At 44.6% G+C, this 25,838-nt stretch overlaps 1 long non-coding RNA gene across 1 annotated transcript in view; it reads left to right on the top strand.

Annotated features, from left to right (window-relative positions):
• The first annotated feature begins 6,223 nt into the window (after positions 1-6,223).
• Positions 6,224-25,838, top strand: part of LOC140909641 (uncharacterized) — a 33,201-nt gene continuing 13,586 nt past the window's right edge. Inside the window, exons 1-2 of the long non-coding RNA XR_013635519.1 lie at positions 6,224-6,298; positions 12,815-12,924. This is a non-coding gene — a long non-coding RNA (uncharacterized LOC140909641). The remainder of the gene's footprint in view (positions 6,299-12,814; positions 12,925-25,838) is intronic.

Raw genomic sequence — 25,838 nt, forward strand, 5'->3', positions numbered from 1 at the left:
ACCAAATTCTTCCTGCCAACCCTCTCCCCCAAATAAAATTGTGAAAAAGTCAAAACATTCCATTTTGTCTTTCGGAAACAAAAAGTTGATTTTTTTTGTTCAAAATAATTTTTTGCTTGAAAATTTCCTTCACATTTATTGTTTTCAAAAATTGAAAAATGCTCAAAATCAAAACAAAAATTTTAGTTTGGGCCCAAATCATCTTTTGACTGTTTGCTATGCCAAAAATTTCAAAACTTTTCATTTGTGGTTCAACCTAAAATAAATCTTTCCCACATTTTTTGGAATTGCCAGGGAACCAAAAAAATCCATTTTTTTGCACTAGGTTTAATAAAAAAAAATTGTTTTCTGTCAAAAATATTAGGATTTTTTTAAAAAAAAAAAACCCTGAAAGCCAAAATAAATACATAAACAAATAAATGAAATAAAAAATTGGGTTTCTGTTTGCAAAAAACTGAAAAATTTAATTTGATGAAATCCTGAAATGTTTTTGTGGAAATTCTTCTGTAAAAATGAAAACTTTTCTGTGGTGAGGAAAAACTCCCATTTCCCAAGGAGTTCTAGGCAATGCTGTGTTCACTTGGGGTGAAATTCCTCCTGCTGTGGATGGAGGGCATGTGCAGGCTCTCCACATCACCTAAGCCCCTCACCAATCCTGACCAGAGGGCTGGGAATGGAGTGGCCATAGTTTCTGGGGAAGTTTGCAGCACTTGTGTGCTGTGAAGGGGGATCCCTCAACAGCCCCAGATAGCCTGGGGTGATAGAGGTCTCCTGGATCCTCCCTTATGGGGCTTCAGTGACCAGCAATTCTCATATAGAGTTTGTGGAGGGACTGTGGCTGCTATAGAGGGGTTACACTGCAGCCCCACAGCCCATATGTGTACTGGAGAGTGAATGCCATCCCCCCAACCTGCTCAGCATTCACTGTAGAAAGCCTGTTTACTTGGGCTTTGAGCAGGGAGGAGTGACTTTCATAATCTGAGGAGGCCAGCACTGATCAATGAGCTGCCCTGCAAGGGCTCCAAGCATGCTTATTTTAGTGTGCAATTCTACTGCAAGCTGCTTCCAGTAACTCCAGTGTTGAGCTCCTGATGAGTCTGTGAGAGAACATCTTGTGAACTGCAGTAAACATCAGAGAACACCTGAGCCTCTTCCTGTCCATAGTGGGTCACATTCTGCTTCCTTTTAAGTCTAAGGGCCAATCCTCAACTGGTGTAAATCAGCACAAGTCCTTTGTCAATGGAGCTATATGTCTGTTCACATCAGCTGATGATCTGGTTGTAAGAGTTTTACCAGCATAATCAGGCACAGAGAGCAGCAAAGTACATGTTGAACCAACAGCCTCTCATACAAGACACTGGAGATGGGGAGGTATTGCAGTTCATAACCTAATATACATGCAAACCTTGGTTATACTGTTTGACTCTACACAATTTGATATAATTTTCACAAATACAACATTAGTAAAGCAACACTGCAGGGAATGACATTACTACAGCAGACGATCAGAATAGCTGGCACAATGCCAAACCTGGAAGGATTGTTAAAAACATGTTTATACCTTAGCTAGCAGATGAATGCAAAAGGTATAAAAACATCCATTGCTTGTAGGAGGCACTGTGCTCACCCCTTCATAGAAATCCTTACAACCTCTCTATGTGGCATTCATAAATATTCATCCCAGCAATATTTTTTCTAGGAATACTCTGCTGGTTTTTAATGTTTTGTTTACTTGGATATATTAATAGGAAAGATTGTTATGAAAGATGGGATGGTGATTTTTGCACTCCATATGAGCTTATGAAAGTATGCTAATGAGTGTGAATATAATGTAACTGGAATATGCTTCATGCAAAAGGTCTCTTGTAAGGTATCATTACAAAGCTTATAATCTACTGAGTGTTCATCCTATTTATATAATGTATCATTCTTGTATCTGAAACTAGAAATATGAAATATAACTCTGAGGTCCTATTGCAATTATGCAAAGTGTGGGCCATTAATGGTGGTTTGGAATCTTGATGGCTCCCATCAACTAGGACAATTGGTTGTAAATGGCTCTGTTTACTTGCAAGCCTTCCTGTGAGTCAGGCTGGGAAGAATGAAGGCTTGGGGTCTCACAGGACATATGGCCATGTCACCTGGTACTGGAATCCATCTTAAACCTGGGGCTTTTCCATTTAGAAGGAGGGATGGGAACTCAAAGAGACAAAAGATTCCCACCTTGTGCTAAAGCTATATAAGGGGGTGGAAAAGAACAAAGGGGGCTGCAGTCATGAGAAATCCCCTAGCTACCACCTGAGCTAGAACAAGGACTGTACCAGGGTATAGGATTGGGACCAGACTAGAAAGGAGTCTAGTCTGTCAAAGAAGCTTATTGGAACATCTCTGAGGGTGAGATTTACCTGCATTTAGTTTCTTACTGTACTAGGCTTAGACTTGCGTGTTTTTGTTTTATTTTGCTTGGTAATTTACTTTGTTCAGTCTGTTATTACTTGGAACCACTTAAATCCTACTTTTTATATTTAAAAAAATCACTTTTTACTTATTAATTAAACCAGAGCAAGTATTAATACCTGGAGGAGCAAACAGCTGTGCATACCTCTCTATCAGTGTTATAGAGGGCGAATAATTTGAGTTTACCCCGTATAAGCTTTATACAGAGTAAAATGGATTTATTTGGGGTTTGGATCTCATTGGGAACTGGGTATCTGGATGTTGGAGACAGGAGCACTTCTTAAGCTGTTTTCAGTTAAGCCTGCAGCTTTTGGGGGACATGGTTCAGCCCTAGGTCTGTATTTGTAGCAGGCTAGTGTGTCTGGCACAGCCAGGCAGGGTACTGAAGTCCCAAGCTGCCAGGGAAAACAGGCTTAGAGGTAGTCTCAGCACACCAGGTGGCAGTCCCAAGCAGGTTTCTGTGACCCAACCCGTCACAGGGACACATACATTATTTTGGCTTTTTGTTTGTTATAATACTATTGAAAAGCACCCGGGTACTTTCATGGTAGGCATGCAAAAGGATAAGCAATAATTAAATGTTATTGAATTCCGTATCACATGTTCTGCTCAAACTCTGCAAAAATAAAATCATTACTCTAAGACTAAGCTTGAGAAATTTAAGCCCCAAAGGAGAAATTTTGAGTTGCTGTATATATAATGTTCTAATTAGATGTGGGACAAAGATACTTGCCAAAGGAGACACAGGAAGTCTGTGGTAGAGCAGGAAATTGAACTCTGGTCCCAACTCTAAGATGAGCACCCTAACCATTGGACCATCCCTGCTTTCAGAACGCTGTCGTGGCACCTGTGGAATCCACATACCTGGGCTGTAAATCAGGATAATAGGCTTTTTTTGGGAGACTCTAGTATTTCTACTCCAAACAGATATTGAGCATACAGGTCAAATCTCTGCCTTGGTATTGTCACACTCCTGTTTTTGACTTCTGGCCAGATCCCCAAAGTGCAAAACTGCACACAATGGAAAATAATTGATGGGGAAGGGGAGTTCATACTAAGTTTCATCTTTCACTCAAGGTTTGGTGTGGGATCAAGTTCTGTTTGGGGTGGATCTTATTATAGTAGAAGCATTTTAATCACCCCAGTGGCTCATGAGCATATTGTGCTCCTCCCTATGGAGATACAATAGAATCATAGAATATCAGAGTTGGAAGGGACCTCTGGAGGTCATCTAGTCGAAACCCCCGCCCAGAGCAGGACCAATCCCAACTAAATCATCCCAGCCAGGGCTTTGTCAAGCCTGACCTTAAAAATTTCTAAGGAACAGGATTCCACCCCCCACCAGGTAACGTATTCCAGTGTTTCACCACCCTCCTAGTGAAAAAGTTTTTCCTAATATCCAACCTAAGTCTCCCCCACTGCAACTTGAGACCATTACTCCTTGTCCTGTCATCTGTTATCACTGAGAATAGTCTAGATCCATCCTCTTTGGATCCACCTTTCAGGTAGTTAAAAGCAGCTATCAAATCCCTCCTCATTCTTCTGTTCCGTAGACTAAACAATCCCAGTTCCCTCAGCCTCTCCTCATAAGTCATGTGTTCCAGACCCCTAATCATTTTTGTTGCCCTTCACTGGACTCTCTCCAATTTCTCCACATCCTTTTTGTAGTGTGGGGCCCAAAACTGGACACAGTACTCCAGACGAGGCCTCACCAATGTCGAATAGAGGGGAACGATCACGTCCCACGATCTGCTGGCAATGCCCCTACTTATACAGCCCAAAATGCCATTGGCCTTCTTGGCAACAAGGGCACACTGTTGACTCATATCCAGCTTCTCTTCCACTGTCATCCCTAGGTCCTTCTCTGCAGAACTGCTGCCTAGTCATTCGGTCCCTAGTCTGTAGCAGTCCAACAATAAAGTAGGCATACAAGGACAGAGCAGGGGAGAGGGCTTCTCCAGTCCTTGTGCCCCTGTGAGTGGGCCAGCCATGGCTCCGGTGCACAGGCACAGTGCATGGCTAGTAAAATTTAATTCTTACACTGACTCAGCTGCATACTTAATGTCGATGCTTCATATATGGGTTGAAGTGACTCTAACCCAGTTATTTTCAGAGCTCTGTGTGAAAAGACAAAAACCTGTATCTAAAAACCACATAAATGCTTTATACACTGTATTTGAATTTCCACTACTGTGCAACTTAACTTTATACTGTGCAAATACTCTATACACTATAACAGATGCTCCTCCTTTGTGGGAAAAAGAGAATAAACATTCCTCAGAACATCAGAGGAAGTCCTTGTGAAGCTGGCCATGTATTTTAAGATATTGTTTCGGTGTGGCAGAAAGCTGTTGGAGGTTTCTAACAATTTGCTGTTTTATTTTGTACTATTTCCTTCTGCCTATGTTGTCTGCCTTTATCAGAAGCATTTCCCCTGGTAAAGAGGTCAGATGTCATCTTACCATGGTGCCTGCCCAAGTGGTAATGAATGGGTGTTAACTACTAGGATGATACGAGCACATGGTGAAGAAACACAAGAGTGGATCCAAGGAAAACAGCAAACAGTAAATCAAGGTGATGTAGTCAGTGCCCAAGGCTGGTCATATCATTACAGTTGTTCCTCCAATAGTCTTATGAACGCTACAGAGAACCCAATCAAAAGTCCATCAGAAGTACACTGCATTTGCTAAATATTTTCCCTCTGTGGTCATCTGCGTTGTCTTTGTCCCTATATGAAGAAGGAGCAACATGGAGGAAAGAAGAACGCTGACTGAAGGTTGCTAACAGGGGAAGGGATACAGTTAATATTCAATTTACAATTGCATACAAATTTACTTTATAACTGGGGGGAGGTGAGGAGTTATACCTAAAATCCTAATGACTGTTAAAGGTGATTATGGCAACATCTCAGATATGTTCCTAATTAAGAAAAAGTTGCATATTTGCTTCAGATTACTCAATTCCAATTCCCACTGGCTTTTATTTGCAACCTTCATCAAGGGAGCAACCTTCATTAAGGAACAAACTTTTCTTTCCATCTTTGTGCCTATTTGAATTGTGGCTTGGTTCCCAGAGAGAGAGGTATCTAGAATACTGTGGAGGCAGACACTTAAAGAAAAGTTCAGTAAACATTTAGGACTGTGTTCGCAAAGCAAAACTTTCTGAAGGTTTTTTTCCCCTAAAATGACTTATTTTATTATAACTCAAGGCAGAGGGTCTGGTAGGGATTTGTCTTACTACCTCAGCAAGCCATTCTTCAAAGTTCCATGTACAGTTGCCCATATCCCAGGGTGACAGGGGCACTCCAGGGTAGAATGGAACTGTACTTGGAAAAAACTACAATATACAGTGATCATTTTGGGAATAAACGCAGAGCTGTATTCTTAAAGGTAGCACAGAGAGCAGTGTCACTGGGAAAACAATAGCCAGGGTCTAAGCTCAGCTAGGTATAAGAAGCAGCTCTCTGAACTCCATAGTAACCTGGTCCCAACATAGCCATAAATGTCATTCAATTCCTTCCTGAGGGCTCTGATCGAGCAATGCTTTGAGTAGCCCCATTGAAACCAGTGGGACTACTCAGATATTTAAAGTTAAGTATATGCTTAAAGTCTTGCTGAATCAAGGTGATGAAAAGAGCAGTAGTGAAGTCAGCCATAGATCCAGATTGTGCACTGCTGGAGAAAGACTTTCACTAAGATTTGGCTCTGGACCACAGCTTCTGCTAAATATGCTTCATCTGTGTGGGCATTTAATTTAGAAGGAGAATCGGGAAGAGGATGGCAGAATCAGGGCTCTTACATTAGTAAGAGGCAGGAGAAATTGGACCATAAGCTATCTCAAGGTAGGGACTGTATCTTTCTACATGTTGCTACAGCACCCAGCACAATGGGGCTCTGAATTTGGTCTGGCATCTAAGCGTTACTGAAATTTAAATGATGCATTCAAATTAGCAATACATTTCAAGTGTGAATCCTAGGGGTGGATTGTGACTGGTGCTTGCCAGGGTATGCCAAGGACTGGGCGAGTGCAAGTAGTCTCATCCCATCACCTTGTATCCTGTACCCAAGATCTAGGTATTGGTGAAGTCCCTGTGCCTCGCAGAGCGCAGGGATTATTCACTCCTAGTGCCACCCCAAGCCAGCAAGGAGAGCCCAGAACACAGCCACTCTTTCCCAATGCCCTGACAAGGTACAGAGAAGGGAGTACACTGCACCATCCTAGGGTTGGTGATCTGTGCACATACCCTCCCTCCTTCCTAGAATTCCAGGGAGGGATTGTGCCCTTTTGGGCAGTGGTAAATTGAGCATCCTATTGACAGCACCATACCTGCTCTCTGGGGCCTGCACGGGTTACGTGTAGGAAATAGCAGAGAGGGGGCACCTGGCATAGCTTTCTCCAGAAAGGTCCCAGGGCAAATGCCTATAGTTTTAAACCCATAGGTTTAAATAGCCCAGACTTGTCAACTCTCAGAACATGCTGCAAGGGCCCACTTGCTTTGCGTGCCTTTGAGGAGAGATAAGGGATTGCAGCACAGGTCGATGTATTGGGGTGTTAATATTTCCTTTTGAGCTTCTGCCTGGAAGAATGGCTGAGCCAATTGAATTGTGGGGTAGGTTTGGTTTGGGTCTCAGAACCTGTGTAGGAGTGCTCTTTATTATTCTACATCTAAAGAAAATAATAAATAAATAAACTCTCCTGGAGCTTCCCTTGGGGCCCCTCTGCACTCTCCCAGTGCAGATCAGTGCCTTTGAAGTTGTTTTGTTTTGTTCCCCCCCAAATTTCAAATGCTAAAATTCAGCTTGATTTTGGATGCATGTTATATTCAAAGAATAATTAGGTGACTTGTAAAATTAGGGTTTTAATTTTCTTTTGTAAAAAAACCAAAACATATGTCTTTGTGTTTGTATGTCTTCCAAAATATTCCTTTATTGGACTAATATAGTAATTGAACATGACTATACACAGTATAAAACAGGGGTTCTCAAACTGGGGGTAGGGACCCCTGAGGGGGTCACGAGATTATTATGTGGGGGGTTGCGGGCTGTCAGCCTCCACCTCAAACCCGACTTTGGCACCAGCATTTATAATAGTGTTAAATATGTAAAGAAGTGTTTTTTAATTTAAAAGTGGGGTTGCACACAGAGGCTTGCTATGTGAATGGGGTCACCAGTATAAAAGTTTGAGAACCACTAGTATAGAACCTTAGCAGCAAGACAGCCTAGAAGGAAACAAACGGTGATCCCCTATTGCTAATGGAGTAACTGATAGCAGTGGTGGGTTGTCATCCTGTACTAGAAAGGGGATGGGACTCTTTCTCAGTGGATTTCACAGATATTTGCTGACAGCAGAGGAAAGGTGAGATTCAGGGATCTTGTAATCCATTCCAGGCTCTGGAGGGCAGTGTTCTCTAGAGGGCACAGACTCTTCTGCCTTTTCCCCTCTAGCATGGCCCTTTCTGACCCTTCCCCTCAAACCTGTCCCTCTCCCAGCCCTGTCTCTTTGCCACCCTGGCTCCACAACCCAGTCCCATTCTCCTCACGCATCCAGCCCCAGTCTCTACTCCTCAGGCTTCTCATTCCAGTTCTAGTCTCCCTGCACAACCAGTCTCTCCCAGCAAAACTTCTATTCTCCTTTGGTCCTTGCCCAGACCCAGTCTCTCTGCCCAATCAGTCTCAATCTCCCTTCTAAATTCCCAGTCCAAATTTCCCTCTTCCCCTCCCTGGCAATCCCCAGTCCTTGTTTCTGTCACCCCCTGCCTTCCCCGACTCCTTGTTCCCATCGACTCTCCCACAGCTCCTGTCCCCTCTGTATTTGAATTGGGCAGCTTCCCCCTCCACTCTGCCTGGGCCAGTTTGGGTTTACTGTGAACACAGAAGAGAATGGCTCTATATTCTCAGTTCAGGTCTCTGGCTCTGGCCTGCAGCAGTCCAGAGATGTAATTGCCCTGGCAAGAGCATGCCCAATGTGGACAGAATCTTAGGGAGCTTAGCTGCTAAAATCTGAGAAGTCTGTACTGAGCATGTGCAATCTGTGATTTTTTTAAAGGCTTAGAACTTGATGGATTTTCACAAGGATGGCAAAAGGCACATCCCTGACACACGGGGCAGCCCCTGCCACATTTAAAGTCCCTGCTTGAAAGCATGGAGATGACACAGCTTTTCAAAGAAAAGGTCACCAGAATTTTTTAACATGGGCAAATCAGACTGAGTCAGACACCCAGAACGGATTAAAGTTTGGCAAAGTTATAAGCAACTGAAAACAGGGTCTTATAATGGGAAGTGTCAAATAACTTTTATAATAAGTGGTGCTACCAGCCCTATCTATAGAATTATATACATTTACTATATATAATAACACGGGAGAATAACAGCACTATTTCAGCTGTTGAAGCATTCTTGTGTTACCAAGTCAATTTATAACATTTTGTTAGTTTCACTGTCGTATAAAAACTGTTGTTTTCATGGATTGTGTTTGGTACGTACAGTATGGTGCAAAGAATGCAGCACAAGAAATGGGAAGTTCATCTGTTATTTATTTTCTTGACTTGTTTCCTCTGGTCATAGGGGATTATTTCATACTGGTGCTTTCATGGTGTGTGGAGGTACAGGCTAGTGCACTAAGCTTTACTTTTGGAGGTTTCTATGTTATTTGCGTCAGCTTTCCAGTGGTAGGATTTCTTTTTCAAAATGAGTTTTCCCTTGTTGAGGTCATGAATTCTGACAGCAACTCAGGGATCTCAATGCGATTTGTTTGTTTGCTTTGGTTTTCTTGCATTATGTGACAAAGCTCTGTCCTTGTCTCCAGGGGTCCTGCGTTTCCTGGTGGATTTAGCTAGCCTCAAGGGCTCACTGTGACCCTCCACGTAGCCCTTCTCTCTCTAGAGGCAAGGGTCACAGCTTACTGAGCCATTTTCATCATAAGCCAAGAAGGGAGGTGAGGAGATGCAACCCTCCCTTGCACAGTCTCTGTTGTCTCCCAGTCTCAGTGATTAATCAGAGAAGGGAGCGGGGAGCCCGGGCCCAGCCTCTACTCCAGGCTCCAGCCCAGGGACCCTAATAGTAGCAGCTATGGTAGCTGACTTTTTGGAAATAGGGAGTGTACAATTCCCTGGGCCACTTCCCCACAGCAGCCCCCACTCAATATCTCCTTCACCATTACCTCAGGGCCTCCTTCCTTGCACCTGATATGGATTTGTACTGCTTAGTTCCTCCAACAACTCAGCTTCCTCCTACAGATCCTGACACATGCCTCACTGACTAACTGGGCGGCTTTTAACTAGTTCCAGCCAGCCCTTGATTGGTTTCAGGTGTCCCAATCAATCTAGCTATCTCCACTGCTTTCTAGAAGGGTCTTAATTGGCCCCAGGTGTCTTGATTAACCTGGAGCAACTGCCATTTGGTTACCATGGTACCAGGGATTTGTTTAGGCCGGGGCTAACATACCTGTTCCTCTCCACTTTACTATATCCATCTGGCCTTGCCCTGTCACAATTAGTAATTAAAAGTTGTACATTACTTTCTCATAGCAGTATACTGTTAGCAGCTGTATTGCAGGACTGGCATAGGGGACACCTGCCGTGCTGTTACTTGTTCTTTTAGAAAACCTTGGGCCAAATTCTGAAATCCCATTTTGCGCATACTAAGGCAAAACTCTTATTGTAGTCAATGGCAATTTTGCTTGAGTTTGGGAACGAAAAACTTGAGGTGAAGCCCTGTTAAAATTAATGGGAGTTTTGCTACAGGCTTCAATAGGTCCAGATTTCACCCTTCATGAATGGAACACTTATTTGTAGATTTAATTGTCATCAACATCGTAATTCAGGAACCATCTTTCTGTTATGTGTTTATACAGCGCTAAGCACAATGGGGTCTTTCTTCATCCATGACTTGGCTCCTAAGTGCTACTTAAATACAAATAAGAAATTATGTGACTCTTGTGGTAATGAATCATCCTGCATTTTCATAGTATGTTTTAAGTAAGTAACTCCTACACCACATTACAAACTTTACTGATTGCACAAAATGTTTTCGTATTCCTTTGCTCCCCACTGAAATGTATCCATCTCTGGGATACATGGACTACCCTTTAATGTCCCTCGCCAGCACTACCTGACACTCTAGGGCAGGAAGTGAGGAATTATGCTGTATCCAAATGAAATTATGGGGAAATTTAGGCAAGTAAGCATGTAATTATTCATGTTGAAATGTGGTTGGTGCATGTTATTAGAACCCCTACTCTGATGAGATGTACTCTGGGATTTTTGGAAGATAGTCGGGACCTTGGATTTGTGTCTCATCTGAAAGACAGCACTTCCAGATGTACAGATCCTCCCCACCCATTGGTTCAGTACTTATTGATGTAGGGTCCGATTCTGCAATCCTTACATACACACTGAATAGTGTTTACATCAGTAATCCCATTTAATTAAATCAACCTACTTGCAAGTACTTACTGTACTGACCAATGCGAATAAGGATGCTGAATCTAGCCCTTTGAGGGAAGAGTGTCACCTACTTAATTGCTAGCACTATGTCATGCAGCATCTTGTCCTTGCATTACATAATTTCATAGCACTGACTGTTTCACCAGAGACCTTTGTCCTTAATAGCAATGCACAATAGTGTGCAAACTGCTATTAATTTTAGCACTGCAACCTCCAGTTTTAAAGACAGAACCAGATCCTCAGCTGATTTCAGTTGAGCTATATCAGTTCATACCAGTTGAAATCCGGCTCCTAATAATTGATTCAGTAAGAAGGAATTTCAGGTATTGTTCCTGGGCAGTATTACTGTATGATTCTGCAGCTTAGAAGGCTTATTCCAAAGCATGTTACTTTGGATTGTTACCAAAAGGGTTGCCTTGGTAACAAAACCCAAAAACCTATACTTAATTTCAGAGGGCAGAAGAAGGTCATATGCCCAGTTGGTGGTGCTATACCTCAGGTACAAGCTGTGAAGGAAAGGTTAGTCTGGAGATTTTTTTTTTGGTTTATTTTTAAACGAAAAGAAAATTGAAGGCCATGTGAAAAGTAAATTACAGATTTCCCTGCTGAAAGTAACGGGTAAAACGAGGACACTGTCTTCCTCGGGAAATATAGGGAAACCAATTTGCCAAGGGATTAAATCTTTGTTGTCACAGGTGCAGTTATAAAATGGCTCACAATTAATTGTACAGGATTCTGGGCTATTAAGGCAAAGCATTGAGCACAGGGTACTGCAGAGTCACACTCCCCAGAGCTCAGTGTTGCGTGAAGCTCCAAAGAAGCTGTAGGCTGCACTCATCTCTGCAGCCAGCATGCTGTGCTGGGTGGTGTGGGCTGGTGGAGATGGATTCGTGAGTTTCTCAGGGGTATTCTTGACACTGATGAATGGGGTAAATGGGCATCACTCCAGTCACTTCAATGGAATCATGAGCTACAGACCAAGAGTTCAGTAGAAACAGGTTTGATTTTAAAAGCCTGCTCACAAATAGTTGCTCACGTGTGCACTAAGGTCCACAGAAGAATAAGTCACAGAAATTGGGCCAAACACTTAGCTGGTGTAATTAAAGTAGTCAACAGAGCTACACTGATGTGTAGCTGAGGATCTTGCATCAGTTCTGGTCATAGCCCATGTGTGAGCAGTTACCTGTGAGTATCCCATAGCAGGCTTTTACAATCAGACCTGTTTCTATTGACTGTAGAGGCTCAACAGAAAAACAGATTACAATACACAGCACACTAATGAGCTATTCCTAGGGGGGAGAGATGATTCTTGTTACAAGCCCAAACGTAGCAGGTAGCTTGGATCTAGTGGTGTGACTTAAGAGCAAGTAGTGGTGTTTATATTACAGCAGTGTAATGTTGTCTGCTGCCTGCTGCTGCTCTTAAACCAGCAAGAGAAGTGGCAGTGAAAAGTTTGGGGCAAGTATAACCAGGATGTGTTGCACAATGTAATCATATAGCATGCAGCCAGCGTGAACATGAGTGGGAGGGGAGTGCTGAGCCAAGCAACAGCAGCAAGAAAAGAAGCAGCTCTGCCAAGTTTCTGTCTGCACCAGCCAGCCATTTTCTTCAGCAAAATCACCCTATAGCTGCTGGCCTTTTACGTTCCATCCTGTATGCAGTGAAAAGGACTGGGTGAAGGAAGAGAAAGAGGTGCAGATGAACAATATGCTGAGCCCTCTGTATAGGACCCTGTCCTATATGTTCTGGCTAATACATTGACATTGCATTTGATATTGCCCTCTGGCTGTGGTGAATTACACTATGAATCATCTTTGCTTAACATGCTCTAAGTGACTTTCACGTAATATTTAGCCTGGATTTTTCATGTGGTTTTCTCATTTCTAGAGTTATCCTCCTCTTCCCTCCCTCCAGGGTATCCTCCCTCCCCAGTCCTTAGGATGTGCAGCTGAGAGGTGAACTCTTACAGAAAGAGAGAATCCAGAGGAGGACAACATAAACCAGGATGCATCAAAAACAGCTATGTAAGCAATAAATAAATAAATAATAATCTATGCTTAACAATGGCACCTAACTTTATAATGACCCCTAACCCCATCATCAGCAAGACCTTGGGCTAGCAGGATTTGATGCATCAGTGAAGAACATTTTTGTAAGCAGGAGTGTTTTGCTATGAAACTGACATTTTATGAGGGCGTTTTGTCCTCTGGGGCTGAAGAGTGAGATGAGAGATGTTTCTGATGAGGTATCATGCAAAGTCTACCCGGCTCCACTGCAGGTGGCTGTATATTCATTCTGCTAATGATGGCTCTTGATTTTGCTTTCACATTTAAAATACGATACCCAGAACGAGCCATTTGGAAAATTCTGAGAGGTTCTGAGCTATAGTCAAAAGGGGGAGGGAGATGGTGATACAGTGTTGCTTTATCTTTCATCCATCATTTTGTAAGGAAGATGGAGATCAGCATCAGTGATAGCTCAAAGTAGGCCTATTTACAAAAAACATTTGGAGGGAGAAGCAGGGATCCCAAGAGAAGTTCTTGAGGTCCTGAATGTCAAGGGGAAAAGGGGGACCAGAATCCAGCCCTGTAGAGCCAGACATGAGTAGAGGGAGGATCAACTATTTCTAAGGCCATGTCCACACCACAAAGTTAAGTCGACTTAAGTTCCATTGACGTTCATCCAGCTCTAAAATTAAACCACCTCTAAAATTTCATGTCCACACAGTGCTCCTTGTGATGTCGCAGCATGTCCACAATAGGTGCTCTTGCATCAGTGGAGAGAACAGTGCACTGGGGAGAACAGTGCACTATTCCACTGTGCAACTCGCCACCATCTGGTGCTGGGCATTCTGGGAAGGATTCACAGTACCTCATGGGGGTGGACTCAGCATCCCATGATGCAGTTTTCTCTGTCCCATCATTCCATGGTGTTCCTAGTGCATTTCGCACTGCTTTTCAACAGACCCTGTAAACTGTGTGCCTACCATCTCTGTCAGAAAGCATGGATTCTGTACTGCTCTCCAGTATTGTGGTGAGCGTTATGAACACAACATGCCTGATCCCGCAGTATTTCATGAGCTGCAAATCTGATGATGACACCGTGGTGCCTGCCTTGCTGTGTGCCATTGACAGAAACAATTCAAGATTGCTATTGTCATTCATGGAGCAGCTGCACATGGTGGACCATTGGTTCTGGGCATGAGAAACAAGCACTGAGTAGTGGGATTGCATTGTTATGCAGGTCTGGGATGACGAGCAGCGGCTGCAGAACTTTTGGACGTGCAAAGCCACCTTCCTGGAACTGTGTGTGGAGCTTTCCCTGCCCTCCGGTGCAAGGACACCAAAATGAGAGCTGCCTTCTTGGTGGAGAAGTGAGTGGCGATCGCTGTTTGGAAGCCGGCAACACCAGACTGCTATTGATCAGTTGTGAATCATTTTGTAGTGGGGAAGTCCACCGTGGAGGTTGCAGTGATGCAAGGGACATTAATTGCCTCTTGCTACAAAAGACTGTGACTCTGGGCAATGTGCGTGAAATAGTGGATGGGTATGAGGCAATGGGAATCTCTAACTGCAGTGGGGCAATAGATAGCACGCATATCCCCATTTTGGTTCCAGACTATCTTGCGATGGAGTACATCAATAGAAATGGTTACTTTTCTATGGTATTGCAAGTGTTGGTGGATCATAGGGGTTGTTTCACTGACATCAACACATGCTGGTCAGGGAAAGTGCTACCACATGGATCTTCAGGAACACTGGTCTGTACAGAAAGCTGCAAGCAGGAACTTTCTTTCCAGACCAGAAGATTTCTGTTGGGGATGTTGAAATGCCAATAGTGATCCTGGGAGACCCAGCCTACCCCTTGCTCCATGGCTCATGAAGCCTTACACTGGCAACCTTGACTGCAGCAAGGAGCGCTTCAACAACAGGCTCAGCAGGTGCAGAATGACTGTTAAATGTACCTTTGGCCCCTTAAAGGGGCACTGGCATTGCCTCTTTGGCAGGTTAGACCTCAATGAGGAAAATATTCCCATGGTCATAGGAGATTGCTGTGCTCTGCATAACATTTGTGAAGTTAAGGGGGAAAAGCTCCTGCAGGGATGGAGCACTGAGGTCGATTTGGCTGCCTGCGGCTTTTGAGCAGCCAGATACCGGGGCTACTAGAGGGGCTCAACGGGGAACTATTCGAATCAGGGAGGCTTTAAAGGAGCATTTTGACATTGAGCCACAGTAAAGTGCCTTTCTGTAATGCATTGAGCCAGGTATTGTTTTCTTGCACCATAATATGAACTTTGTAATGATCGCTGTGTGTGCAGTAATTTAACAATGCAAATGCACCTATTGGGACCGTCTATGAATTTTAGCAGTAATCATTATATGTAAGAGACAAATAAAGACTCATTCACTTTCAAGAAGTACATTTTTATTCAATACCCATTGTGACAAAGCTCTGTCCTTGCCTCTGTGGGTCCCACGTTTCCTGGCGGATTTTGCTAGCCTCAGAGGCTCACTGTGACCCTCCACGTAACCCTTCTCTCTCTAGAGATAAGGGTCACAGTCTACTGAGCCATTTTCATCATAAGCCAGCAAGGGAGCTGAGGAGAAGTTATCCTTTCTTGCACAGTCTCTGTTGTCTCCCAGTCTCAATGATTAATCAGGGGGCAAAGGTTGGGAGGGGAGCCCGGGCCCACCCTCTGCTCCAGCCCAGGGACCCTAATAGTATCAGCTATGGTAACAGATCTTTTAGAAACATGACATGTACAATTCCCTGGGCTACTTCCCCCACAGCAGCCCTCACTTCCTCAAGCTCCACTTCACCCTTACCTCAGGGCCTCCTTCCTTGTGCCTGATATGATGTGTACTACTCAGTCTCTCCAACAGCACAACTTCGTCCCACAGCTCCTGACATGCACACCCACCTGACTGGCTGGGAGGCTTTTAACTAGTTTCAGCCGGCCCCTGATTGGCTTCAGGTGTCCCAATCAACCTAGCATTCTCCCTGCCTTCTGGAAAGTTCTTAATTGGCCCTCGGTGTCTGAATTGACCTGGAGCAGCTTCCATTTCACTTATCCTGGTACCAGGGATTTGTTTAGCCTGGAGCTAATACATCTATCTCCCACTACTTTTCTATAGCCACCTGGCCTTGCCCCGTCACACCATGCTAACATTTCTATCTTCTGGAAGAAATATGAAAATCGAGCACATTTGACAATGAGGCTCTCACAGCTGGGTGTATGCCCAGCTGTCATTGTGAAACATCTCCCTTGGGATGGAGTGCCTGGAGAACTGCGACAGCCCTGGAATATGTGAGGAATGTATTGGGAGAGCCTGGAAGGCAGTTCTGTATGGGCTGGAGGGGGAGGTGAGCACGGATGTGTTCCATCTGAAGTTCAGTCAGGGACCTCAACATGTCTGCTCCTTGAGCAGCTTTATCATCTGCTCCTGCCCATGTTTCCTATCCTGACTATCCATCCACAATTTTTTGGATAGCCTCTCTCCGTGCTCTCTACTTGCAATATGAAGCACCAGAGTATTGCTGCACCTCCCACAACACGTCTTCCTTACTGTTGTTTCGTTGTTTTATCAGCCTGAGCTGCTCAGCTGGTGTGCAGGAGGAGACCCTCAAGGGCACATTGGCAGATGCTAAACAAACAATAGACAGAGGCACTATTGTGATCCAAACAAGTTAGAAACACAACTTTCTCACTTTCCCTTGGCAGGCATACAGCACAGTGGGAGCCCCAGCCATGGTGAGTTTGGAGGGGTTTCAGTGGGGTATCACTGCACGCACATAGGGCTACTATTCTCAATACTGGCACTGTTTTCCACAGGTGGGGGTGATAGCAGCTGATATCTCGCTCCAGTGGGGAACCAAGGATGCAGCTTCTGCATGTGTGTGGCTGCAGATTGGGTCTGTATGCTGTTCACATATGTGTGGCTATGGTGCCTGCTGAAGTAATTGCTGATTGGCGCAGCAAAGTTTTCTACAGCGGCAGAAAAGAGAAGGCAGCCCTCCTGAGAAACCTTTGGCAGAAGATTGCAGATTACTTCCCGGAAAGTTTCCTAGGGATCTGTGTGAAGGATTCCTGGAACATGCCGGTGTGCATAAAAAAACCTTTTCCTCAGGGCCCCCTCTGCCTAACTGCACAGGGGAATGAGAAGCAGATACAAACTGTACCTATGTTGGTTATTTCAATCCCTTTTCTATGCTGATTTAAAAAAGCAGAGCATTACCACATGCATCCCTGTGGTATCGAAGCACAATGAGAACTTACCAGAGCTTCCCTTTCCTGCATCAGGCGTGCCCAACCCAGAGTGCTGGGACTGGCTAGACCCCTCCAGAGTCAAAAAGAGGTCCTGGCTCACCATGCCACCGGATGTCCCTGTTGCCTGTCCCCCATCATCCTCCAATTCCACTTCCTCATCCACCACATCGTCCTCGGGGTTCACTCCGCTAGCCACTGTCTCCAGCCCCCCCAAACTGTCCACAGGCTTGTGGAGGTGGGGGTCACTGCTGAGGATGGTGTGCAGCTCCTTGAAGAAGCAGCAAGTCCTTGGTGCCACACAAGAGTGACTGTTGGCCTCCCTTGCCTTCTGGTATACCTGCCTTAGCTCCTTGATTTTTTTGCACAGCACTGCTGCATGTCCCTATCGTATCCCTTCTCCTCCATGCCACAAGCAATCGGCCTGTAGATATCACAGTTCCGGCAGTTGGAGCGCAGCTGTGACTACACAGTCTCCTCTCCTCCACAGACCCAACAGATCCACCATCTCCGGTGTACTCCAGGCAGGAGTGCGTTTGCTGCAGGGAGCTGGCATGGTCAGCTGGGCAGATGATATGTGAGCTCTCCATGCCGAGCAAACAGGAAGAGCAATTTCAAAAATTCCCGGGACTTTAAAAGGGGAGGGATGCATGCCTTTATATCTGGCTGCAGGGCAGCGGAGTTCAAACCGGTGACCAGAGCGGTCATGATGGGCATTGTGGGACATCTTCTGGAAGCCACTTAGGGTGACATAAGCAACACAGTGTCTATACTGACACTGCATCACTCTAATTACGTCACCCTAAGAGCTATGTCTCTCATCAAGGTGGTTTTATTATGTCAGTGTAGTGGGAGAGTTAAACTGGCAGGAGGAGCATTGCCATGTGTACACCTCCATAGTTAGGTTGATGTGAGCTGTCTTACGTCAACTTAACTTTGTAGTGTAGACAGGTCCTAATACTTCAAAATCCTGGATCCCTGCTCTGAGGGCTGCTCTGCTTTGCACCATCTCCTCCCCTGATTGAGGAAGGCATGGGGGTGAGGGTAAGTAACAAGCAAAGGCTGTCTTCCAGAAAGAAAAGTCTCTAGAATTCTGGGTGTTTGTGGTGGTGAAACTGGACAAGGTGATCAGGAAAAGTTGTGGCTGGTTTCAATGCCACTGGGAATCTCCTACCTATGGCCAGATCTGAGCCTGGGTGGCTTGTTCTATCACACCATTATGCAGCGGTTCCATGCTCTGGCATGTGAGTCCAGGCTGCTGCTTGCTCTCCATCCAGCCTCTAAAAATTGGGCATGTAAAACTTTCCCTGCACAATTACTACATGCTTGGGCCCACAGCACATACATATGATTTGGAAGGATTAGCCTCTGACAACATGTACAAATACAAATTATACAGGGGAAAGCTAGTTGTTGGTATAAAATGAAGGATATGAAACTACTTTAAAAATTGGGTGTGTGGGGGGGTGGATATATTGGGGACTTGTGTACTGGTTCCTATTCTCAGTCCCTCTTTTCTGCACTTTAAGCCACCTTTGCACTCGTATTCTGGGGAGCTCTGAATTCCTTTTGCTTCACATGGCCTGTTATGTACCCTAGGAAGCAGAGAGTAGCCATAGAACAGGCTCCTTTCCCACACTACTTTATGACTTTCCCTCTCCAGAGTGCTCCCAACACCAGGGCTTGGTATCCCTTAAGCTTGCTCTTCTCCATCAGGGAAGAATGTTCTTCAGGGTGTATTCCAGTATTGCTGACCCTCATGTTCCAAAATCATGTGATTGGCTTAAGAATCATGAGATTTTAAAATATACTAAATGTGGGGTATTTTTATTTGGTTTCTGAACCTTTAAGATTCACTCTGTTTGCATTTTCAGGCATTTCATCACAAGCAGGAGGCTAGTAACTTACTTTTTTGAAAAATGAAAGATGAAATATTTGTTTCCAGATCACTTGATTCCAGGAGCTGGGGATTTAGGAAAAACAGCAGCTGTCACGAGACTCACAATCAGATTGAGTTGTCAACACTGATATTCCCAAAGGGATATTTCCTCCCACACTGCAAGCCCCTTGCACTGCCAGAGCAACATAAAGTGTAACTGGGAATCAGGACCATTTAATACCTATTGGGAGATGACAACTTGTTTTGGATAGATCAGTTTTTCAGATCACTGAGGTTTGCATAAATGAAGTTTCTCTGTAAACTGATACAGAAAAAGAGAGACCGAGAAGAAGGAAACAAGGTAAGAAGGAAATGTATCTGAAGAGCATTACTGTTTATAACTTTTTAGGCACTGGTGTCAAAACAGACCTAATGGGAAGCTGCTATTAGACACAAAGGAGCTGACAGATGCTAGGTCTTTGGGACCTTAAATTATAGGCAATACTGTTGTGTTTTGGGGATTCATTTTTCATACGAGACCGCCACAACAGCTGCTCAGGTACCTTATTTTTTCATGTAAGTTCCACTTTGGAAGTTCCAGATAAAATACAAAGACTTCTGATTAGAATATTCTTTCTTTTTTTTAAAGAGAGAGATTGCTGTAATTGTCTTTCTGGATCTCATAAGGCAAAACTGGCACTATTTTAACTTTAAGACTTTTTTACATTTTTTTAATTAGATAAATTTTGTATAGCACATTATTATACTTGAAAAGCATTTTAATTCAGCTTGATTGGAGTATCATGAAGATCTTAAGCTTATACATGTAAGCAGAACTAGAAGCAAGAATTATCCAGTAGCATTATCTTTTAATGGCTGTTTCTATTTTTGTCCCAAATTCAATAATAGCTAAAATCTTATGTGGTATATGGCAAAAGCATCACTGATGGTTCCATTAGCAGGCAAAAGGACACATGCAGACATCCAATTTCAACAATGCTTTTCTAGATGAATTTAGAATAATGCCAAATCAAATTTTTCTTTTTTTGTTCTGTTCTTTTCTTGAAATAATTAAGGAATAAGACAGTTAACAACAGATAATCAGTTACCACTGGACAAAGGTAAATCAAGTTAATTACTGTATACTTTAGATTCCCCAAGAGTGATCAGAGATACTCATCTCCTGAGGTATTCCCTGTGCTTTTGACAGATTAATATAGGGTATTTTGTTTTGTTTTTAAAGGGAGAGGTAGTATATTCATGCTGGTAAAGTGTAAGAGACTGAAATTGTCTTTTTATCTAAAGGCTACATAAAAAAATAAAAAATTGCATACCTTGCTCATAAAACATGCAGATGAATATGCAAAAATAAACAATTGCATGCAGTTTCCTAGTGTCTAATTTGCAGATGAATTTGCAATTGCCTGTTTTCAGCATGCAGCTGCTCATCTTTGCAGAGTTGTTGTAGTCATATTGATACCAGGGTATGAGAGAGACAAGGGGGTGAGGTAATATCTTTTCCTGGCCAACTTCTGTTGGTGAAAGGGACAAGCTTCCGAGCCACACAGAATTCTTTTATTCTTGTCTCTTTCACCAACAGAAGTTGATCCAATAAAAGATATTACCTTACCCACCTTGTCTCTCTCATCTTACACATGTAATTGGGGCATGCAGGTTATAAAAATATGGAGTCTTAAGGGCCAGATTTTCAAAACTTGGCACTTAGACTCATAGACTTTAAGGTCAGAAGGAACTATCATGATGATTTAGTCCGGTGGGTTCTCAAACTGGGGGGTTGTGACTCCTCAGAGGGTCCCAAGGTGGTTACATGGGGGTCATGAGCTGTCAGCTTTGTGGGGCTGACAGCCCCAAGCCCCCATTAAATTAAATGACCCTCCATTTTTAATTTTTAAGGGGGGGTCACACTCAGAGGTTTGCTGTGTGAAAGGAGTCACCAATACAAAAAGTTTGAAAACCACTGATCTAGTCTGACCTCCTGCACATTGCAGGCCAGAGAACCTCACCCACCCATTCCTGTAATAGACCACTAACCTCAGGCAGAGTTACTGAAGTCCTTAAATCATGGTTTAAAGACCAAGTTATAGAGAATTCACCATTTATGCTAGTTTAAACCTGCAAGTGACCCCCACCCTATGCTGCAGAAGGAGGTGAAACTCCCCCATTCCCAAGGTCTTTGCCAGTCTGACCCGAGGGAAAATTCCTTCCCACACTCTCAAATATGGTGTTTCTTTTTTTCACTCAACCCTCCTTTGTTTGAGTAAAATGGGTCCTTGCATGTGCCCGAGGGTGCTTTTGAGCGCCCTTACCCATTTAGTGAATAGAAATGTAGGTTGCATGCACGCAACAGCTGCATGCACAATTTTTAAAGTATCAATTTGAGACAAGCTTTGAAAATATTGGGCCTTAAGGCTAGTTTTATAGTCTTCAGTGGCAGCTCCAGGGTTCTGAGTAGCTACATAGGTGCTTAAATATGTAGCCTGACTACAGGCATTCAGTTTTGAAAATCTTGGCCTAAATATTTCAAGTGAGATCCTTGCTCTTGCCTTGGCCTCTTTGTGCTATGTAAAAGGGCCAGAGCAGTGTAAAGAGGCTCTAAAAGTCCCAGATCTGACCAGAAAATTATCCTGGTGCAGGCAAGCACTGCAGAATACAGTAACAAGGCTGCCTTTTTGAGGACCCCTTTGTAAGCCCTGATATGGGTCTGAGGGTGGGAGGGGAGTGTTGACAGAGCCATAGCACAGTGCTGCAGCAATTCCAAGCAATGCTGCAGTTCACAGGGCTGCTCAGGTTTTAATTTCGACAGGCCCCCAAGGAAGTCTAAGTTTTATGCTCCAGTCACTGGAGCACCTCAGTACTGAGGGAAGCATAAAGGTGGCTTAAAGTCACCTTAGCCTTACCTCCCCCCTGGGCTCGGAGTTCTGTGTTGCGCCTCTTGTAGATTCATAAATTCCAAGGCTGGAAGGGACCATTGTGATCATCTACTCTGACCTCCTGTGGAACACAGGTCATAGAACTTCCCCAAAATAATTCCTAGAGCAGATATTTTAGAAAAACATCCATTCTTGATTTTAAAATGGTTAGTGATGGAGAATCCACCTTGATAAAGTGTTCCAGTGGTTTATTACCCTCACCATTAAAAAATTTACACCTTATTACCAGTCTCAATTTGTCTAGCTTTAACTTCCAGTCATTGGATCATGTTCTACCTTTCTCTGTTAGATTGAAGAGCTCTTTATTAAATATGTCTCCCATGTAGATACTTATAGACCGTAATCAAGTCACCCCTTAGCCATCTCTTTGTTATGCTAAATAGATTGAACTCCTTGAGTCTATCACTATAAGGTAGGTTTTCTAAATCTTTAATAATCCTTGTGCATCTTCTCTGAACCCTCTCCAATTTATCAACATTCTTCTTAAATTGTGGGCACCAAAACTGGACACAGTATTCAGCAGTGGTCACACCAGTGCCAAAGACCGAGGTCCCAATTATATGACCTCATCCATCTCGCACGAAAGTGGTTACGAACTGAGTCCCGGAGTCCGGAGGAGATACTAGAGGTTCTGGTCATCGACTGGTACATGAGAGGAATACCACCAGATCTTCGCGCCTGGGTAAGCCAGAACGAACCCTCCACCTATGATGAGGTTGTCGTGCTGGTAGAAAGGCCAAGGACGGCGAGGGAAGGAAGTTAAGGAAGAAGCACCCCAGGTTAAACTAGCAGCATCAAGCCCTAGAGCTCAGGTGACTGGGTCACCAGGAGAGCCCAGGTGGAAAAAGAGAGGGGCTGAAGGCCCACCAGAAGCCACAAAGAGTTGGAGCACTGAGGGGGAAGAGGATCGTGATATTAGACTGCCCAAACCAAGAGACCGGGGAATGCCTCGGGCTCCATACAGATGTTACGCCTGCGGGGAGTGGGGACACATAGCTGCACAGTGTCCCAATGCCAAGGAACCTATGCAATGTAACCTGGGGAACTGGGCAGACCCATGCTCCCTAATCTACCTTGTGGGGGTCTCACTAACCCCACATATGTATACCAGACCAGTGAAGCTAAATAGGGTAGAGACCACAGCACTGGTTGATTCGGGGAGTGCTATCACGCTTGTCTCAGGGAAGCTCATGAAGCGTAGTCAGCTGCTGTGGGCTAAGTGTACGGGGATAACATGCGTCCATGGGACAGTTAGTTATTACCCCACCATCGCAGTAAAAATCGAGATTCAGGGGAACACTACTGAGGTAGCAGCACTAAACTCCCATACCCAGGGCTCATAGGGAGGGACTTCCCAGGGTTTGGAGACTTACTCCCGGTAGGGGAATTGAGGAAAGGGGGAAGCCTTGAAAGTAGTGAGGCATCCACAGTAGACTGTCAACCCCCAACCTTCTCTGAAATATCCCCAGATTTGTTCTCCACTCGCTGACATCATAGAAAGACGAAAAGGGAAAGAAGGGCAGCTAAGGCCTTGGGAACCCGAATACTGGCCCAAAGCCGGAGGGTCGCTCTCGTAGGTAGGCGGACCCGAGCAGCTGAAAAGGAGGCCACCCAGAAGGGAGAAGCACCCGAATCTGACCCACACCCTAACGCCTCTGAACCAGTAGAGGCAACAGAGATTGGCCCCCTAGACCTTGGGCAGATTAGCCCTAGGAGAGGAAATTTTGGATGGGACGAGGCTGAAGACCGAAGGTATGACAACATTAGGAAGGAGGTGACCGAAATAGATGGGGTCCCCGTGGAAGGGAAAACCCAGGGACTAGGACCCTACTTCATAATGAAAAAGAATCTCTTATACCGGGTTGCACCAGTACAGGGGCAGAAGGTACAGCAGATCCTTGTACCTCAAAAACACCAGAATGCTGTATTAAGTGTGGCCCATAGTCATCTTTTGGGGGGCATTTGGGGGTAGAGAAGACCCTGGCACGGGTCCTGCGACGATTCTTCTGGCCCGGAGTATGTGAAGTGCGGAGGTACCTTGCGTCCTGCCTGGAGTGTCAGCTGCACAGTCCCTGTCCCCATTTGAGGGCCCCTTTAGTACCCCTTCCCATCATAGAGGTCCCCTTCGAGCGAATAGCCATGGATCTAGTGGGACCCCTGGAGAAGACAGCTCGGGGCCACCAATATATACTTGTCATTCTGGATTATGCTACTCGCTACCCAGAAGCCGTCCCCCTGCGAAACACAGCCTCTAAAACGATAGGTAAAGAGTTGGTGGGGATCTTTGCCTGAGTGGGGCTACCAAAGGAGATATTAGCAGACCAAGGTACCCCATTTATGTCGAAACTAATGAAGGACCTCTGTACACTGCTCCATATACATACCCTGAGAACTTCAGTCTATTATCCGCAGACCGATGGGCTGGTAGAAAGGTTTAACCGAACCCTCAAGGCAATGATAAGGAAAGTGGTAAGTTGAGACAGGAAGGATTGGGATACCCTACTACCCTACCTTATGTTTGCAATCCAGGAGGTTCCTCAGGCCTCAACTGGGTTTTACCCCTTTGAATTATTATACGGACGCCACCCCCATGGCATACTAGATATTGCAAAAGAAATCTGGGAAGAGGAACCCAATGAGGGGAGAAATATAATTGACCATGTGTTGCAGATGCGAGAACAGATAGCCTGGGTCACCCGTATTGTACTGGAACATTTGGAAAAGGCGCAGGAGACCCAGCGAACCCATTACAATTGTCAGGCAAAAGTCCGACAGTTCCAACCAGGGGATTGGGTGATGGTGTTGATACCCACGGCAGAATGCAAGCTTTTGGCCCAATGGCGGGGCCCTATGAGGTGGTTGAACCCGTAGGTGAAGTAACCTACAAGGTGCGGCAGCCAGGACGCCGGAAACAAGAACAAACTTATCACATTAACCTCTTAAACCCTTGGCACCAACAAGAGGCGTGTGTAGTGGCCCAAGAGACCCCGATCCAGGGAAATAACATGCAGGAGCAGATCAGGATATCCACTGATCTGGCACGAAACCAGAAGAAGGAGGTAACTGAGATGATCAACCAATACCAGGACGTGTTTTCAACCAAACCAGGCCGGACCACCGAAGCATATCACCACATTATCACAGGCCCTGGGGCAAAAGTAACTTTAAGGCCCTATCCGGTTCCAGCAGGAAAAAGGGAGGAGATCAAGGCAGATCAAGGCAGAGGTAAAAAGGATGTTGGAGCTGGGAGTCATCGAAGAGTCCCACAGTCAGTGGTCAAGCCCGATTGTGTTGGTGCCCAAACCCAATGGCACCACTAGGTTTTGTAATGACTTTCGCCGGCTGAATGAGATATCCAAATTCGATGCATACCCCATACCCCGTATTGATGAGTTAGTTGACCGCCTGGGCAATGCCCAATTTTTGACCACCCTTGATTTAACAAAGGGATACCAGAAGATTCCCCTTGCCAAAGTAACGAAAGAAAAGATGGCATTCTCTACACCAGAGGGTCTGTTTCAATATACTGGTTTCAGAGTAGCAGCCGTGTTAGTCTGTATTTGCAAACAGAAGAAGGACTTGTGGCACCTTAGAGACTAACAAATTTATCTGAGCATAAGCTTTCGGAATGCATCTAATGAAGTGAGCTGTCGCTCACGAAAGCTTATGCTCAAATAAATTTGTTAGTCTCTAAGGTGCCACAAGTACTCCTTTTCTTTTTTCAATATACTGTTCTTCCTTTTGGACTGCATGGGGCACCTGCCACCTTCCAGTGTCATATGGACAAGCTCCTACAGCCCCATACCATACCATACAGCCCCATGCTGTGGCATACCTGGATGA

Source organism: Lepidochelys kempii, chromosome 3 (assembly GCF_965140285.1).
Source record: "Lepidochelys kempii isolate rLepKem1 chromosome 3, rLepKem1.hap1, whole genome shotgun sequence".
NCBI lineage: Eukaryota > Metazoa > Chordata > Testudines > Cheloniidae > Lepidochelys > Lepidochelys kempii.